This window comes from Mirounga leonina, unplaced genomic scaffold (assembly GCF_011800145.1).
Source record: "Mirounga leonina isolate KUSES-001 unplaced genomic scaffold, KU_Mleo_1.0 Mir_176, whole genome shotgun sequence".
NCBI classification, from domain to species: Eukaryota; Metazoa; Chordata; class Mammalia; order Carnivora; family Phocidae; genus Mirounga; species Mirounga leonina.
Window position 1 is genome coordinate 22,121,012 of NW_023270454.1, and position 11,797 is coordinate 22,132,808.

Sequence of the window (11,797 nt, forward strand, 5' to 3'; positions counted from 1 at the left end):
GGGAGCCCATCTTCATGATTTTTCATAAACTTTATTCCAGATAAGCTACAGCATGTGCATTGCATCCTGCCCTAAACACGCCCTAAGTCTCTGTCCCCCTGACTGCCAGAGCCACCAATCAGCATGCAGCCCAATGCCCATCTTTGAGGAGACTGTGTTTTGAGTTAGAGACCCACTCCCAAACTCACAAATCTGATTCCATGATTCCATTAAGATTGATGTGCCTTTATACAATCTTCCTTCTCAAGGACTCATGGCATTCTCATTAGAGAATTTTATCCTCATTTCTTTCTTTCTTTGGTTTGCAGAATTGAGAAGACTAATAGGAGAGAAACCATTATTTGATGTTCTACAGGGAATTTAGCAAAATCCTGTCTCTAATTGGAGCAGGACTCTAATCAGAGTTCATATAAGAGGAAGTTTGATGCTCTGGGGCATCTCTGGTGAAGAAGAAGACCATTGTATGTACTTCTATTTTTTTCCTACTTTATTAGGATAATCACTTTTCATTACCTGCTGCGTAATGCAATGTTTCTAAAATTTAAGGCCCACATCAATCTATTTAACACAATAGCAACATTAATTAGAACACATTTCTTATTCGGTCTTGATGTTTTCTTCACAATTGTCGTATTGTGGATAATGTAGTAGGGATAATTTTGTTTTACTACCAAGACCTATAGTCCCATCATTTTTGTTGTTATTGGTGCAGATAATAAACTGCTATTAAATTCCAATATTCTAAAAGATTGCTAAAATGATGGAGCATCTGTTAGTTTGAGCTTTTTCTCCCTAGAGCAGCAATTTGAATTTTTGTAAGCTAAATTTTGCTTGGTTATTTGTATTTGTTGAGGCAGGAGTATTTAAATCTTGATACAACTTTTTTCCCTTCATATGAAGGAATTCCCAAAGAGTTTATATTCTCTTTCTACATCCCATCTGCCCTGCCTCAGGCCTCTAAAAGGATTCTGGTAAGGAAAACTAGAATCTTCTTTACTTCATCGGAATGAGAAGAGACAAGCTTTCTGGGGGAAGAGAAAGGCTTGGCATTGATAATATTTTTCCAGTCTTTGGGCTTAAGCCCTTCCTGAAATAAATAATTCAAACTGTTAGGGATTTTTTTTTTTTTAAGATTTTATTTATTTATTTGACAGAGAGAGAGATAGCGAGAGAGGGAACACAAGCAAGGGGAGTGGGAGAGGGAGAAGCAGGCTTCCCGCGGAGCAGGGAGCCCGATGCCGGGCTCGATCCCAGGATCCTGGGATCGGGACCTGAGCCGAAGGCAGACGCCTAACGACTGAGCCACCCAGGCGCCCCTGTTAGGGATGTTTAAATGCATATCAATCCAAGGTCCAGAAAGGTGTGTGTGGTTGCTGCACTGCCAACAGCTAATCGAAGACTTGCTTATCATGAATGTATTCATGTAGGAAATAACTTGATCTGTTCACGTCTTACAGAGCGTGTAAGACAGCTTTGAATAAATGCACAGCTTTGAGTAAAATTTCAGACTCCCTTTGATAGGATTGAGGGACAAATGTGAAATATTTTTATAAAAGTAGAAGCATTGTAAAGACTTCAGGTACATCGCCAATGTGTTTCTGGACTTTTCTGTCAATAGCATCGCTAGAATTAACTGCTTATTTAAAGCTACACTGCTATCCCCTCAATTCACCTGCACACATGTTAAAATCACCTGTCTTGGCAGGAACAAGTAATTATTTCAAGATTGTTTGCTATACCAGTGTTTAGTATAACTACTCTACTATATCGATTAGAATATTTCCTTAGTCTTTGAATTTTGAGGAAGCCATGCATCGTATTTTATTTTATCCAGAATGTCTCAAAAATGAAACATGTCATCTTCATAGTTTCTTGTTACCTCTTGAAGTTTATAAAATGGAGGAATTCATAATGCCTTGGATGGAATGTGCAGCTATTGGTTTTCACTGAGGAGTTTGTAAGTACTGGTTTTACCCTCCAGTTTATTTGGGGATCTATTTTTGTTTCATATAGAGGAAAGGAGAGTGGATTCAGGCATTGGAAGAGGAATAAAAGAAATTGTGATTTTTCACTTCTCAAATGTTGAATGTTTTGTATAGATTTTCAATGGTCTGCACGCTCTTAAGTGTTTCTCTGTCAGTTATATATCTTTTACACTCTAATAACATAGGCCGCAGCTCTCCTCATGCAGATGCAGAACCCAGTGAGTGAAAATGCTAACCAGCCCAGGGCCAGGGGCTGAGAGGTGGGAATTAATTTCAGTCTCCAGGTTTTCTCGTATTGAACTTTACTAGATGGACAGTGCTGACCCTTGCTCCTATTAATTCACTGACCTTATGTTATTCAATAAAAGATTACTTAAGGAGATTTCTATTTGACAATTTGAGGATATTATATGACTGTCAAAAGCAAGTTATACAATTTTTCCTTCTCTAACATTTATGCTTTCTTGCAGTTTTTAAGTTTTATCTGTCAACACACATTTCGCTATGTTTCTTTTGTGGGTAGGAAGCTCCTAGGATTTCCTTTACAGGGGACAAAAGGATGCATGAAACAGTTCTTTGTCAGATGAGGTTTTAGGGGGAGCTAAGGCAGTCACTCTAGAACATTAAACAGTCCCTAAGGCACTGTTTGGTTAACTACCATGGAAGTGACATAGAGAATTCATGTTACCGGTGACCCTTCAGAGGGAGAATGGTCAGTGGGCTGGAGCTATCGGCATGTGGCACTTGTCCTAGGCTTTAGAAGCAGCTGCAGTGTAGGGTAAAAAAAAATACTAAAATGGGGCGCAGCAGACCTTAGTTCTCACTTTAGACTGGACCTGAATGAGTCATAGAATCCCCCTGTGTCTCAGTTTCCTCACCTGTAGAACGAAAAGCTTGGTTATAGTTTTAGTGTCTCTCTAGACCTAAATGTAATTATTTGGGTGAGAAGGACTCCCCTGGATAAGGCGGCCTCTGCAGTGGCTGCCAGTGAGCCCCACCTCCTGTCATTTATGGCAACGTTGAGGGCATGCCACTTCAATGATTAGATCATGAAATATTGGGACTTTTCTCATGCTAGCAGACTCTCTCCATCGCTTTTTTGGCCTGTGTGTACTTTGATAAAGCAAGTCACTATGTTGGAAAAGCCCCTAGGCAAGAAACGGAGGGCCACCTCCAGAAAAGAACAAGTGAGGAATTGAGGTCCTCAGCCCAACAGCCAACGAAGGACTGAATGCGGCCAACAATGACTGAGCGACCATGGAAGCAGATCATTCCCCGGTCGAGCCCACAGATGAGATGGCAGACCCGGAGCCAACACCTTAACTGCAGCTTTGTGAGAGACCATGAAGCAGAGGACTCAGCTGGCCATCTCCAGATTCCTGACCTACAGCAACTGTGATGTAATAAATGTGCGTTGTTTTAACAGGCTATGTTTTAGTATAATTTGATACTCAGCAACAGAAAATGAATACACTCATTTAATTAAAAATATTGTTCAGTATCACAAATACTGTTTACTTACTATGGAACTTTTATTACAATGTAAATAATGTAGCTGATTTTTGTTATAATGTAGATGAACAAAGGGGGCTATCTATAATGCTTCCTACTTTGAAATAATCCCTGTTAAACCTTGATAAACTTGTTAATCTTTGTTAAACTTGTTGGACCTCTCTCAGTGTGCACATGGGGTATGGTTTTGTTTCATCATGCATTTGATGTCATCTGGCTTTTTTCTTTTTTTCCTCTCTTTTTCTCTCTCTCCCTCCCTCCCTCCCTCCTTTCCTCCCGTTGACACTGGCTGAAAAAGAACTTTTGTTACTTTTATGTATGGAAAACCCAACAGCTGTACACTTAGCCCAGTTTGGTGGCCAGTTCTTTAGCCCTTGCCTTTTCCAGCTTGGCAAGGCAAGACACCGACTCTGGACCCAGGATGCTGCTTCACCAGGAACAGTGGAGCTCATCATATCTGTCACTGTCATTGGTCCTGATAGTTTCCACCTGCTTAGCCAGAGCTCCTTTGTCTTCCAAGTTCACCTGTGCAAGGGGGACAGAGGTGCAGGTCTTCCTGTGGACCCCAGCCTGGCCTTCCCCTAGATAATGCAGTAGGGAACCCCCATCTTACAACACAGGGCAGACAGGAAGACAACCAGCTCAATGGGATCCACATCGTGTGAAATCACTACTAGCTGAGCCTTCTTGTTTTCCATGAAGTTAGTGACAGTATTAACCCCAGCTTGAAGAACAAGCGCCCTTTTAGTGGGGACATCCCATTTGCTGACAACTTTCTTCCCAGTTCAGGCCAAAAATTCCACTTCTTCTCTTGCTTTGTCTCTGGTCTGTGTTTGTAGACTAGCTTAAGCCCTTGAGTAACTGTTTGGCAGTCCAAGGCCTGGGCAAACTGGTTAATTGCAGGAGGAACTTTCAGACTTTCATAGGGAAGAGTCCTTTGCTGCTGCAACCAGATGCAGAGAAGACATTTGACAAAGTGAGAGAAGTCCCTTTTGGGCTGTATGTCCTATCCAATGCCACAGTTTTGCGGCCTTTCCTCAAACTGGGGACTGACCACCATTTTGGCCTCTTGCTTCTTCATGACCACAGGGTCCAGGGCCACCTTCTTCCCCTTCACCTTCTTCCCTTTGGGCAGCTTCGATAGCTAGAGGAGGGAGAAAGGAAGGGGAATTATCTCTTTCAGGAATTTCTTTTTTTTTTTTTTTAAGATTTCATTTATTTATTTGACAGAGAGAGACACAGCGAGAGAGGGAATACAAGCAGGGGGAATGGGAGAGGGAGAAGCAGGCTTCCCGCTGAGCAGGGAGCCTGATGTGGGACTCGATCCCAGGACCCTGGGATCAGGACCTGAGCCTAAGGCAGATGCTTAACGACTGAGCCACCCAGGCGCCCCTCTTTCAGGAATTTCTTAAAATTCCTGTTCCATTGGTGGTACTTTTATAAAATGTATGGACTTTCATAAAATAAAATTGTTTATGTCATTGCTTTGGGTTTAGGGTTGGTTGGAAGGCAGATCTTTGTGCTATGTCATTCATTCTTGCTGGTACTTTCTTTTCCTATGCTTTTCCCTTGGGTTGACTGGCAATTCTTGTGTCCAGTTTTCTACAGCCCTTTTAGGTCTTCCTTCTCAGTTGAGGCCAGACATGGTGTTCTAGTCACCATTATTTGCTCTTTTTCTGTTCGCTTCGTAAATATGAACATTTTATTTTTAGAACTTTCCTGTTCTAGATCTGTGCATTCTCAGGGTCTATCTATCCTGTAAATAAGGTTTAAGCCAGAATTTCCTGCAGTATGGCATATGAACCACTGCTGGAATGGAATGATTTTGGGGGCTCATGCTCATACAGTTAACTAATCCTGAATCATGATGAGAACTTTATGTCCATTTAATGCTTTAATCAAGTTAGGTACAAAAGTTGAATACTGTTCTAATATGGGCTAACCACACTTGGTAATAGAGGAATACAGTTCTTTATTTTATTTTATTTTTTTAAGATTTATTTATTTGAGAGAGAGAGTGTGTGAGTGTTCGAGGGGGGGAGGTGCTGAGGGAGAGAATCTTTTTTTTTTTTTTTTACTTTTTTATTTTTATGTTAATCACCATACATTACATCATTAGTTTTTGATGTAGTGTTCCATGATTCATTGCTTGTGCATAACACCCAGTGCCCCATGCAGAACATGCTGAGGGAGAGAATCTTTAAGCAAACTCCCCAGTGAGCTCAGAGCCCCATACGGGATGATCTCATGACTCATGAGATTATGACCTGAGTCTAAGAGTTGAATGCTGAACTGACTGAGCCACTAGGCACTCCTAGAGGAATGCGGTTTTTAAGAGCAGAACTTTTGACAAACAGGGATAGAATCTAACACTGTATTTATCTTTGTGGTTAGCTTTTACTCACGGCAAGTGATACTGATTTTCCAGTGATGGTAATAGTATACATTTGTCCCTTAATTTATTAAAGTAAAAAAAGGGAATTTATTTAAAGAAAAACTTTAAGTAAATAATATATGTACATAATATGTGATACACAGTGCGAGCAGAACTATGAAGGTAGTAACTGTGGTATGAGAATGACTGGAATTTGAGAAATGGTACACTAGAGATCTAGAAAACCACTAATGCATCTTCATCCTCAATTGATTTATTTAATGGTTTTCAGTGAACTGAGCATGAGTTCTAAAAGGCACAGTATGGATGTGGATAATAAAAAAGAGTAACAGATGTTATTAGATGTAAGAGCATTGACTTGGAAATGATCTCACCTGTTTTCTCCTGATTGCCTCAGGTTCTGCGCTGAAGAAATCTGTGGGTGGCTCAAAATAGTGGTTTTCAAACTTTGGGTTGGGGCATCAAATTCACATGGAATGTTTCTTAAAATATAGATTGTTCCCTTGCACCTTCAGAATTTCTGATTTACTAAGGCCTGGGAATTTGCATTTCTGAGTTGCTAGATCTGGAGACTCTGCTTGGTCTAAGCTAAGCCTTGGACAAATTACTTAAAACATCTTTGGGGATCAATTTTCCAAGGGAGATTTTGGCTAAATAATATAGACTTACAGAATTTTAGAGTTTATGTGCTTATATTAAGGTGTATTAGAAAATCACAGTGCATCAAACCTGTGATTTTCCTGCTCAATAGGGGCTTAATGTGAGTCAACAAAAATTTATCAAGTAAAAAATAATATGGGTTTTTCTTAGATTGTGGTGGGGAACATGAATAATAGAATTGGGAAATGCTGATTCTTTTTTTTTTCTTTTATATATTTTATTATTTTTTTTAATTTTTTTTATTCTTACGTTAATCCCCATACATTACATCATTAGTTTTAGATGACGTGTTCCATGATTCATTGTTTGTGCATAACACCCAGTGCTCCATGCAGAATGTGCCCTCCTCAATACCCACCACCAGGCTAACCCATCCTCCCACCCCCTCCCCTCTAGAACCCTCAGTTTGTTTTTCAGAGTCCATTGTCTCTCATGGTTCGTCTACCCCTCTGATTTCCCCCGCTTCATTCTTCCCCTCCTGCTACCTTCTTCTTCTTCTTCTTCTTCTTTTTTTTTTTTTCTTAACATATATTGGGGAAATGCTGATTCTTAAAGCCTTATCTCTTGACTGGATCTCCATTTTATTTTTTTAAATTTTTTAATTATTTTATTTTATTTTCAAAATTTTATTTATTTATTTATTTATTTATTTATTTATTTATTTATTTAACTTTTAAGATTTAAGTTCAATTGATTAACATATAATGTATTATTTGTTTCAGGGGTACAGGTCCGTGATTCATCAGTCTTACACAATTCACAGTGCTCACCATAGTACATACCCTCCTCAATGTCCATCACCCAGCCACCCCATCTCTCCCACCCCCCTCCCCTCCAGCAACCCTCAGTTTGTTTCCTGAGATTAGGTCTCTTATAGTTTGTCTCCCTCTCTGGTTTCATCTTGTTTCATTTTTCCCTCCCTTCCCCTAAGATCCTCTGTCTTGTTTCTCAAATTCCTTATATCAGTGAGATCATACAATAATTATCTTTCTCTGACTGATTTATTTCACTTAGCATAATACCCTCTAGTTCCATCCACATTGTTGCAAAAGGCAAGATTTCATTTTTTGATGGCTGCATAATATTCCATATATATATATATATATATATATATATATATATATACATATGCACCACATCTTCTTTATCCATTCATTTGTTGATGGACATCTAGGCTCTTTCCATAGTATGGCTATTGTGGACATTGCTGCTATAAACATGGGGGTGCACGTGCCCCTTTGGATCCCTACATTTGTAGCTTTGGGGTAAATACCCAGGATCTCCATTTTAAACTTAAGTTGCCAATAACCAATAATTTATTGATTCCTGTCCATGGTTTCAGTTCAGGCCTTCAACAACTCTTTCCTTGATGTAATAAGTGCTTCCCTAATTGTTTTTCCTTCTAGTCCATCCATTCTTCACACTGTTTCCAGTGGCATCTCCCTAAAACACAAACTGGAGCATGTTACTTCTCTGCCCCAAACTCATCAATGGCTTCCTAGTGGCTCGAAAAAAGTTCAGATTCCTTAACATCTTACCCAGGCCATGCGATCAGCCTTCTACCATCACCCTCCACTCTTCTCCCATATCTACCTAAGATTTGCTTTTACTAAACTACTATATATATTGGATAGCTCTCCTCTTGCTAAGCCCCCGAGCCTTTGCACATGCTAGTTCTCTGCCATAAGTGCCTTTCCCCCATTTTCCATCTGATTGATTCCTGCTTAGTTATCAAGGCTCAGCTGAGCTCATCCCCCATGGTAAGAAACTGCACATGTCTATCATAATATCTATCACGCTATTTTTTTTAGATCCTGAAGTGTATGATTAGAAATTTTTCAAATATGACAAAAGTGTAAAGAAAGTCCTTCCCAGCTTTCCCCAGCCTCACTCTTCTCCCTTGAGGTAACACCATTAATAGTTTAGTGTGTTTTCTAGATCTTTTTATCTGCATTTACAAACATACATATAAATAATGAAATCTAAGAATATAGTTCAGCAGCTTGCTTTTTTTTTTCATTTCAGATCTCATGGGCATCTGTGCACATCAGGGCTTGAAAATCTACCACTTTTTTTTTTTTTTTTTTGGCAATTGCCTTTTCTTTAAGGAGAGATCAAGGAAAGAGACTTACTTTCATGTCTCCAGGGTTTTTTTAGAAATGTTAGAAAATCTTCATTTAATGCAGCAACTTGTCTTATTTTTATCCTTATTTTATGTCCTTGAATAAAAAATATCTACAGTGTTTTCCAGGAGAAATTTCAAGCAAAACTTAGTAACTGACATTTCTTATATTATTTATCTATGTATTCATTTATTTATATCATCACTCTTATGCTGTCTGAATGTTTTTTTGTCCCTATGACCCTCTGCCATATTTCTAGGACCCATTCTTTAATTTTTTATATTTGAATGAAACATTTGAGTATTTTAAAGTATTATTGAATCTGATTTTCACTGTGACTCTGAGAGCTAAGTAAGACAGAATTATTCCTCTTTAACCAGGCGGGAGTTGAGGCTTGGAGAAAGTTGCCTGACCACAGTCTGAGCATTCTGTCCCTCAACATCAACTGTGTCTATTCCTCTGATGATCTTTTGCTTGCTCAGGACTCACCATTGTGGTATCCCAGCAGATATGCTCTGTATCTACACCCTTTGATATATATATATAAAAAATCTAGTCTGTTTAGTTTTCTAAATGAAATTTAGAATGAATTTACACTAAAATACACTAAAATATTCACACTAAAACAATGACTTATTGTGGTACCCTTCTCAGAGTCATTATTATAGGAGTTGATGAATTACTCTAAAAATTTTTTTTTAAGATTTTATTTATTTGAGAGAGAGAGAATGAGAGACAGAGAGCATGAGAGGGAGGAGGGCCAGAGGGAGAAGCAGACTCCTTGCCGAGCAGGGAGCCCGATGCGGGACTCGATCCCGGGACTCCAGGATCATGACCTGAGCTGAAGGCAGTCGCTTAACCAACTGAGCCACCCAGGCGCCCCTGATGAATTACTCTAAATGAATGAGAATCACAGTAGGAACTGTTAGAGAAAATAGTTTTAATTGGAATAGACTTTTTGGTGTACCCCAAACAATTTTATATGAAAGATCCTTTGAATCCACATCTCTGAGTGAAGTCATGCCTAGTGCTTATGTCTTAGGAGAACACAGCTAGCTCTTAGCATACTTTTTTTTTTTTTTTTGCATATTCTCCTTTATTTTTTCAGATTTTTTCCCTCTGATCCATTTCAGTCAATTCTTAAAGTAATCCTGAAGGGAAAGTCAGACTTGCCTAGTTTCTTTGAAAACTTTTTTTCAGAATAACTGACAAAGTTTTTGAACTGTTGGTATTCATTTTTCATAACAACCCTTCATGAAAATGACCAAAATATTTTCAGAAAGTAGACCACTGGGGGACCTCTTTACTGTGCAATTGCCACCTGACTCTTGAGATCTCAATTTAATTCTGTGAACTGAGATTTTTATTGCTACAGGGTGATTGGGAAAATTAATAGCAGTCTCCTCAAAGCCCTTTGAGGTCCTTAGGGGCCATTTATTGTTTCAATAAGATATTCTCCTCCTACAGTGTACCTATTATTATTTATGAAACAATGAGGGCTCAATGAGGAGTAAGGCTTGCCCCTTGCAAAGAGTTTGACTTTCTTCCTTATATCTGCATGAAAACATGATTTTTTTTTTCAAGAAGGATATTAGCACTGAAATCTCTAATCTTTATTCAGAAAGATAACTTTTTTCTTTAAATAAAGAACTAGGCTGCTTCTTTATCAGCTTGATTTTTTTTTTTTTTTTTTTTAATCCTTGTGGTGTTTTTAAATATACATAGAAAGATGGTCAGAGACTCTGGTAAGACAGAGCAGTGTCCTGATGGGAATGAAGGAAGGTCAATAACATCTGTCCTCTGAATAGGGAAAGGGAGCTGCAGGTAGCATAAACAAGGGTCTGGGCAAACTAATTAATACATGAGAGGACATCAGGAAATAGCTTCTCTGGTTTGCTGTAAATGAAATTTAATGAACTTTAGAAAATTTTAGAAAAATCTGGGAATTATCTAGAAATAGATCTTCTGGTTTCCCCTATTGTCTCAGTTTGTGAACCAACACTTTTTAAATTTTTGTCTAATAATGACTATATTAGTAGTAATAATAGAGATGATCACGTAAAGAGTATCCCCGATGAGCTCTGTGCTGAACATGCTATGTACAGATTGATTCTATTCAATCCTTCACATAGTCTTTGGGGTAGGTGCTGAGATCCTCATGTTACAGAGGAAGACCCTGAGTCTCAGCACTAACATCCTGCTCAAGAATTAAGAGTTAGTGGGCACCTGGGTGGCTCAGTTGGTTAAGCGACTGCCTTCGGCTCAGGTCATGATCCTGGAGTCCCGGGATCGAGTCCCGCATCAGGCTCCCTGCTCAGCGGGGAGTCTGCTTCTCCCTCTGACCTTCCTCCCTCTCATGCTCTCTGTCTCTCATTCTCTCTCTCTCAAATAAATAAATAAAATCTTTAAAAGAAAAAAAAGAATTAAGAGCTAGTAAGTGCAGGAGTATGAGCCAAACACGCCCCCTCATGTACTTATGCTTGTTGACTTTTCCAAACTGTGGGCTGAGCTGCCATGTTCTTCATGTGAGATAAGCACAGTGGAAAACCAAAGTTGCAAATGAGGAGTGCCCCTGGGGACTGAACACTCTTCGCAGCATTTACAGTACTACTGATAAAGTAAATATTCCTGGGGCAATAGCTGTGATATTTTACTGTATTCTTTGTTTTAGATGTCATTTAGTCAGCCACATTTAATGGGCATCCACTTTGTGAAACTGACTTAAATATTGTGTGCACTTCCTAGGGAAATATAGGATTCCTGATGATCTCTAGGAAGCTGTGTTGAGATGGTGATCCTGGGGAGATGCGGTGAGGGAGAAGGGATGTAAGAGGATGGGATGGATGATTAGTGCTCTTCACATTTTATGTTGTTGATGATTAGAACATTCTGAAAAAATTATTTTTCCTGACTTTTAATTTAGTATCCTCTTTCCGCTTTAACATGTAGCCTCATTGATTTTATCAAATTAATTAACTACATTCTCCACACCTTCATATTTATAAATTAATCTTCTGAAATGTTGTACCAATTTGTACTTTGATCAGGAAAGTGCACCTAAAGGGGTTGTCTCTAAGGATTTTTCTTTAAACCTGGAAAATTTCAAATATGATGTAAATTAA

The 11,797-nt window shown here is 38.9% G+C and overlaps 1 pseudogene; it reads right to left on the bottom strand.

Moving 5' to 3' along the window:
- Positions 1–3,839: 3,839 nt before the first annotated feature.
- Positions 3,840–8,099, bottom strand: LOC118022524 (annotated as a pseudogene).
- Positions 8,100–11,797: the final 3,698 nt, after the last annotated feature.